An 8174-nucleotide genomic window follows, 5' to 3' on the forward strand; every position below is an offset into this window, starting at 1 on the left:
TTTAATATGTTTCTTTTTTAGATTTTCTCTCCTACCATTCTGATTACATCTTTTCTGTTTCAATCACTGACTCCTTGTTCTATTTCAGCCTTGGACATATACATATTTGCAGTGTAATTATAACTATATTTCTCAACTTCAGTATTCTTCTGGGCTTCTATCTGATATTAACTATCAATTCTGTGTCCAGGTCCCCAAATCCACATACTCAATCTTTATTTTTCTTGTTCCCTAGGTTTAGACGCATGGTACTTGTTGGTCAGTGTACATCTCAGGTCCTGCCACCAAACCTTTGAAGAGCTCCTGGGAAATAAATAAGGTTCAAATTTCCTTGCCTGGTGTTCAAGAATGTCCATCATCTGACCGCCCAAACACCTTTCTTGCTGTGAAAAATTCTACAATCACCTTGAACTTCTTTCATGTCACATTTCAAGTTCTACCTGGTTTGATTGTTATTAATGTATTTCTCTCATCTTTTCTGTTGGATTGAAAGCTCCTTGTAGAACCTATATCTATGCAATTTTGCATTTTCCTTTAGTAGCAAGTCTACTGTCTGGATCTCAATATATGTTTGTTAAATGAACAATCAGTCAGAGTCTTATTGTGGACTCTATATTTTTAGAACTTGGGTCTTCATGCCAGGTAGAGTTTTGTGCTAGTCTTTGTGGTCCACTTTAAGCCCAGCCCTTGCAGTAAGGAAAGCAGATGACTCACTCTCCATAGAGCTCTGCTTTGCATCTTTCTTATTTACCAAGAGGAAGTTGGCCAAACATAATTGTGTCCAGGAACTTCCTCTCTTAGCAAGAGGGGTTGGAGTTTCAGCTTTCCCATAAATCACAGTAGTTTCAGTACACAACAAGGGTCGGTTTCTCTTAGACTGGGTATTGGGGCCTTTTAAAAATGGATCAAACAGTATCCAGAAAAGAAATAGGATATCATTTTATGTTTACTGGTAGCAACATCAGATATACATAGATTTAGCTTCAAAAACAATCAGCCCACACAGTACTGGTACACTGGGACTCTTGTACAGCTCATTAATCACGTCTTTGTTCATAAATCCAATGGACTTTCTAGTCCGTGCCTTGATTAATTATTCAGGTATTTTGGTTATTGACCTACTTTTTCTTTAAACCCTCTCTTCTCTTGTCTTCTCCTATGATATCTACTCCTTGTTGTATGTTCTTAAAAATAATAAGAAAAAAACTAACAGTTAACACTCACTGATTTTTCTTCTGTACTACATCTTATTATAAGTATGTTCCATGGAATGTCTTATTTAACCCTCAGAGCAGCCCTGTGAGTTAGGTACTATTATTATTTCCATAATTTATTTGAGGAAACTGCAGGTTGAAAAAGTTAAGTAAAAATCTAAGGTCATACTTTTTGTAAGTGTGGAGTCAGGACTGGAATACAGGACATGTGACTTTGAAGTCATTGCTCTTAACCATTTGAACCATGACTTTCCTTATTTGGATATTATCTCCCATTTTTCTGGTTACAGTGTATGCTGTTTGTAATCTCCATAATTCAGGTCCTGACTTCCTTCTCTTTTCACTTTGCTCCCCATCCCTGCGTTATCTCGTCTACTCCAAGACATCAGCCATCATCTATAGGCTGATGAATCCCCACATTGTTTTCAGTCGAATCTCTCCTTTCATCTTCACTTGACTGCTTCATGGAGGTTTCATATAAAATAGCAAAATATATCAAGCATATACTAGATACCTTACATAATAACAGAAGCAAAGACATATAAAACCTATAGAAACTAGCCGAAGGTCTAGCAAAGAGCCCACAACCGAGTGAAAAATCAAATCTGTATAAAACTCATTTTCCTCATCTATTCCATATCCTGGTGTATATTATCCCTCAGAACCAGCACTATAATTTAAGGGGCTCCAGTGAGGAATGAAAATAAGTACCTTGCTCAAAGTTATTAAGGATTTCAAGACACATGAGTAGAGCATTAAGCCAAGTATGGGGCCCTTCTGCATATAAGACCCCATGTGACTGCACAGGTTGAATATCCATGAAGCTGGCCCTAGCACCTCTGTTGCTACAGTTGACCAGTTAGAGACCTGGCAGTCAATTCTGCATCACATCCAATAGAACACCAATCTTGCCAGTCTCACTGCCTTAATATTTTGCATGTTTCCCTTTATTTCCAATCCCAGTGCCATTGTTTTCAAGCCCATACCATTTACCATTAAAAAGTTATATCATAATGCACTTCTAACTGATCTCTCTGCCTCAAATCTAATCCCATATTTGTCAATCATTTTAGACATGAGTTATTTGTACAACTTTCAAACGTATTGCCCTGCCTTTATTATTACTCCCCATTTTATTCTATCCCTGTATTTTTTTGAACCATTGCCAGAGCCATTTAAATATTTATTTACAAGGGTCAGCCCTTCATTTAAATATTATTCAAGTATGCAAATATAATAAAGTTATTCCTCTGTTTAAAACCTCTCCCATTGTTATCAGAATAATTTGAAAGTACTTCAATGCATGGCTCTAAAAATCAATTACAGTTTAGCTTTACCCACCTACATTCTTAATTCTTTCATACTTCAGTTGTGTTAAGCAATGTATACTTCCTCAAATAGATCATGTTCATGCCTCTATTCTTTGTACACCCTTCTTTTTCTTCCTGAAATGTTTCAACATTTTTTTTCACTTGCAAATATACAAATTTACTTGTTTCATATATTACTCATCTAGGGATGTTTACTATTGCTACAACCCTTTCTAGTACCAACCTCTGCTCCCCCGTTTTGTCCGTGGAAAACTCCATTCTCCCTCTGTTGTCCTGTGTTCTTGTTTAGGGATTATTGCTGTTTGGTCTTGTGCTCCTGTTTATATTTACATAGCCCTTATTACATTGTGTTGAGATAATTAATTTGTCCAATTGCCCATTAAGTGAGCTCCTTGAAGGTAGGATTGGTGCCATTAATCTTTCTAACTAAGGAACTTGCATAGTATGTTTTCTTATTAAATAGTTACCAAACAAATGAGTAATTAGGGTAGAAGTTTGGATGCTTATAGGATTAGGTCTAACCTCATTTATGAAATAATACTCTGAATCAACATGGTGTTTATATATTCTTTTAACAGCCAATATTTTAAATACATTACTAAATGTTACGATGTAAAGATGAAAGGGTCATATCTATAGGGAACTGAAAAATTAGCAAGTGAAATAAGATACACATACACACAGAGAGATAGCCATAATTACTATAAAAGAGCAAAAGAAACATATACTGGAAAAGAATACAATAAATCTATGAAAATAGAGTTGAGAGAGAATTCCCTACAAGTTAATTCTGCAGTTGGATGGGTTTGGACAATGGCCTAAATTAGTGGTTCTCAAGTAGAAATGGGTAGGTGAGAGGTGGCTGTATTAGCTTGATCATTGGAGCTCTTTACACGGTCCATGTAGCAGGGTTCATGCTTTTGGAGAATTAGATGGTTTTGCATGTATATTCTTCAAATACCAGGTTATTCTGGTATTTCTCACTTCTCATTTACCCTGTCTCCATCACGTTGAAAGTCACCACAAGATAAGAAAAATGGTTTCTGTTTCGACTTCTTGTAAGTTGAAACAATGGCATAGGAAACAATGCCATTGACTGAAAACTTCTAAAATACATAAATAGATAAAATTAATTATTACATAGAAATTATTGTCTTAATGATTTGAAAGTAATGTTATTCTACTTTTAAACATACATTGATATTTTGTTTACAATTTTTATTAGATTAATCTAGTCTATTAATTTATTTTTATAGATCAATTTGCAGATCACATATGTGATTGGCTTGTAGAGTTAGAAGGCACTTAAAATTATCTACTTACCTCTGATCATTTTGGATGTGCAAAAATGGACAAGAGAGGTTAAATGATTATCTAAGGTCACATAGCAGTTTTGTTTTTAGTAGACTTTATGCTCATTGCAAAATTGAGCAGAGAGTGCAGAATTCCCATAAATCTTTTGCCCCACATAAGCACAGCTTGCCACTCCAGATCAGTGCACTTGTTAGAATTGATGAGCCTACAAGACAGCTCATAATCATCAAAGTCTCTAATTTACAAAGTTCACTCCTGGTATTGTTTCTTGGATGGATTTTGGAAATGTTATAATAACATGTATCCATTATTATAGGGCCATACAGAATAGTTTAACTGTCCTTAAAATCCTCTGTGCTTTGTCTATTCATTACTCCCTCTCTCCTAACCCCTGGCAATCACTAAACCTTTTACTAACTCCATTGTTTTGCCTTTTTAAGAATATCATACAGTTGGAATCATACCGTATGTAGTTTTTTTAGATGGATTTCTTTCACTTAGTAATACGCATGTTAATGTCTCCATGTCTTTTCATGGCCAGATCACTCATTTCTTTTAGCACTGAATAATACGGCATTGTCAGGATGTACCTAAGTTTAGCCATTAACTTATTGAAGGGTGTCTTGGTTGGTTCCAAATTTTGGCAACTATCAATAAAGTTGCAGTAAACATCTGACACAGGTTTTTGCATGGACATAATTTTTTCCTCTCTTCCAAATATAGATTCCAGTGCTAAGCAAATGAAATGACTCTTGTTAGCATGGATCAAACATATCTTTATGTCTGTTTTTAAGCTATTAACTTTACTTTCTCCTATGAAGTTATAAAATTTCACATTTTTTTCAGTCATCTGACTTAAATCTTCTCTTTGGGGGTATTTTTGGCTCATTATAAAACCAAACTTTGAAATCAATACCAGGATAATTTTCCATCAAGATGCATTTACAGTATCCTGTAAAATAGATGATTTTTTTAGAGACTTATATCTTACCAGCTGAACAAACTGGGAAGTACAGTTTGATTTCTTCTAATACTTTTCTGGTAAATGGCATTGATGTTGCCAGCAGGTGAGCACTGCCCATCAACAAGGTAAAATCTTTTCTATCATTTGAATAGAAAATAGTAATCACATTTTAATCACTAGATATATGAATAACTCTTTTAAAAACGTTGTACATACCTCCTCTGAAGTATGTTAACCTCTGACCTTTTGGTTATCAGTCTGATGGATTTTAGCCTGTGAACAATTAAAGGAGATATAATGGTTCCCACTGTACATTTCTGATAACCCAGTGGTGGCTCCACACATTCTGCTTTATTTGGAAAAACATGGTTAGCATTTCAAAATCTACAAATACCCCTCTATTTAATGTGTTTTTACTATGTCAGTGTCAAAAGGTGGCCTCACAATAAGTAATAATATGAAGCATAGAGCCCATAGACCTAACGGTATCTAAGTCCATGTGCACTTTGAGTTGCAATTTCTGGGAAAAGTGGAACTAGGAGTTCCATATAAAGTACAGTACTATTTTATGTAGTATTTTCAATTGAGTTGCTAACCCAAAATTAACAATCTTAATGTTCACATTATACATAAGTAGGAGGTGAGTTCCTCGCATAATATATATTATGAAAAGAAAGATACAACATTCTTGTGATAATCTGGTGAATGAAACTTTAAGCTTTGCTTTTTGAGAAGGCTTGCATTCTGTTGTTTAGCTATCTGTTTCTTTTCCTATTATGGTACATTTCTAATACTAGATTCACATAACTCTTGTCTTCAAAATAGTTATAAAGCTCCAAAGTAGAAGGATATTCCAATTGGCAATCCATTTTCACCTCTTGCTGGACATTCTATAGTATTGAAACGTTCTTATCTCTTATTTTGACAGTAACTTCCAAACCAGCTCTGTAGACATCAGCAAATGATATTTTATTGGGAGATTTTAAACTTTTAAATTTCCCATCTTCTATCCCATGCAAGTTACCATATTCCAAGCACTAGCTCTGTTCGCATCAAGTTCAGCTCCCATCAGGCTTAGCTTCCATCAGGCTCATCTTGCATGGCTACAGCTCTTCTGGCAAAAGCACAGCCTCCAAAATATCTTTGGGCCATTTTAAAGGTCAAGATTATGCCTCTGAGTTCCCATTTTGAAGAGCTTGGGCTGTTGTAAATAGGGCTGCCATAAACATAGGGGTGCATAGATTTGGAAGCAGCCCCACGTGTCCATCAGTTAATTAGTAGATAAAAAAAGTTGTGGTACATTTACACAATGGAATATTACTCAGCCATAAAAAAGAAGAACATTTTACTCTTCCTGACAGTATGGTTGACCCTGGAGAGTATTATTCTAAGTGAAAATAAGCCAGTCAAAGAAAGACGATTACCACATAACTTCACTTATGTACGGAATCTAGTGAACAAAAAAAAAACTAACAAAGAAAATGGAAACAGACTCATAGATACAGAGAACAGACTTACAGCTGTCAGAGGGGCGCGAGGATTGGGGGTCTGGGTGAAAAAGGTGAAGGGATTAAGTAAAAATAAAAATTAAAAAAATCCTCATAGACAGACAACAGTATATTGATGACCTGAGGAAAAGGATGGTGAGGGGAAGTAGGACAGGGTAAAGGGGGATAAATTATGATGAAAGGAAACTTGACTTGGAGGGTGCTAAATACACAATACAATATACAGATGATATATTATAGAATTATACCCCCAAACCTATAGAATTTCATTAAACAATTCACCCCAATAAATTCAATAAAAAAAAATAAAATTAGAAAAGTAAAAGCTTGGGCTGGTTGCCTCACACAAAAGTAATGGGAACAAACATAGGTCTTTTTATCACCCCACCTGCACTACTCTCTTGCTACTACAACACAATAAAAAGTCATGCAGGAGTTGGAAATTTGGTGGGGGTGCCCAAGCAGCCAAGTATTAAAAAGGAGAAGAATACACTTGTGAGGAATTTTTTTCCTTCAGGGAAGGTTGTACTGTGTAGCTGTTTGACATATTCCAAAGTCAGATTACTTGGGTTTACTTTACTATACTTTACTATATACTAGCTGTGCAGCTTTTGAAAGCTATTGAACTCCATCAGATCTCATTTTCCTTAAAATGAACTAGTACTTATAGGCTCATTGAAAAGATTAAGTGAATTCATGTATATATGAAAGTTTTAGAATAGTAAGAGGTACAGAGAAAAAATAATTATTAACTACTAGCGGCCCAATGCACGAAATTTGTGCAAGAGTAGGCCTTCCTTCCCCTGGCTTCTGGCACCAGCTTCCTTCTAGCACTTGGGACCCAGGCATCCCTTATAGCCACAGCTTCTTCCGAAGGACATCTGGTCTAATTAGCATATTATGGTTTTATTATTATAGATCATTATTAATTTATTAGAGCCCCAAGGCACGAAGATTTGTGCAGAATAGGCCTTGTTTCCTCTGGCTGCCAGCACTGGCTTCCCTCAGGCACCCGGGACCCTGGCCTTCGTTCTGGCTGCCACCTCCCACTTTTGCTCCAGGCCGGAGCGCCTTCTGCCTTCACTCCGGGCCAGAGCCACCTCCCGCCCACTCTGGCCGGCTCCCTGGCCGTCGCCCAGAGGCTGGCCCGTGGCGGCTGGCCAGGGCTTGTGGGAGGCTTGGCTTCCTTCATCGCTGGGGTGACGAAGGAAGCCAAGCATCTCACCCACTCTTATTTGGACAGTTAGAAGAGAACAAGTGTGTACACTTTCTGTGGAGAACTTGAAGTGGGGTTTCAGTCTTTTCATGACCTACATAGCATTAGTGCAGTGTCAGTGACAATGATCCTTGCAGACCCCTTCCTCTACCCACATCAGATGGATGTGATTTTCTAAAGGAAAAGATATAATTCAGGGTCTTGCTGAGGGGACCAAAGATGCTCTGTGTGTCAAGGTGAATCAATGCTAATTAGGTAAAACCAGCTCTGAGGAGAAACTCCTGACGTGTAGCCCTGTGACATAATCAGAGTGGAAAAAGGACAGAAAAAAAAAATCTTAGAGCCAATAAATTATCCTTAGCAATTTACTTACTTAGAGTCCAGTAGTACTTTGTAGTTTCCAGCAATTTAGTACTATATTTCATTCTGTCCACACAGTTACCTTGCAAATGAGGCAGGGGAAGTATGTTTATAATCATTTTACAGAAATATAAAGTGTTGCCTAAGGCCATGAACACGATGGATGTCCAAAATGGACCGACCCCAGGTCTCGGTCTCCTGACTTCCAGTTTAAGTGCTTTGGCACAGCGCCAAACTCTAAGACATGGTGATCTTTCTGGTATCACT

Source organism: Myotis daubentonii, chromosome 2, assembly GCF_963259705.1.
Source record: "Myotis daubentonii chromosome 2, mMyoDau2.1, whole genome shotgun sequence".
Taxonomy (NCBI): Eukaryota; Metazoa; Chordata; class Mammalia; order Chiroptera; family Vespertilionidae; genus Myotis; species Myotis daubentonii.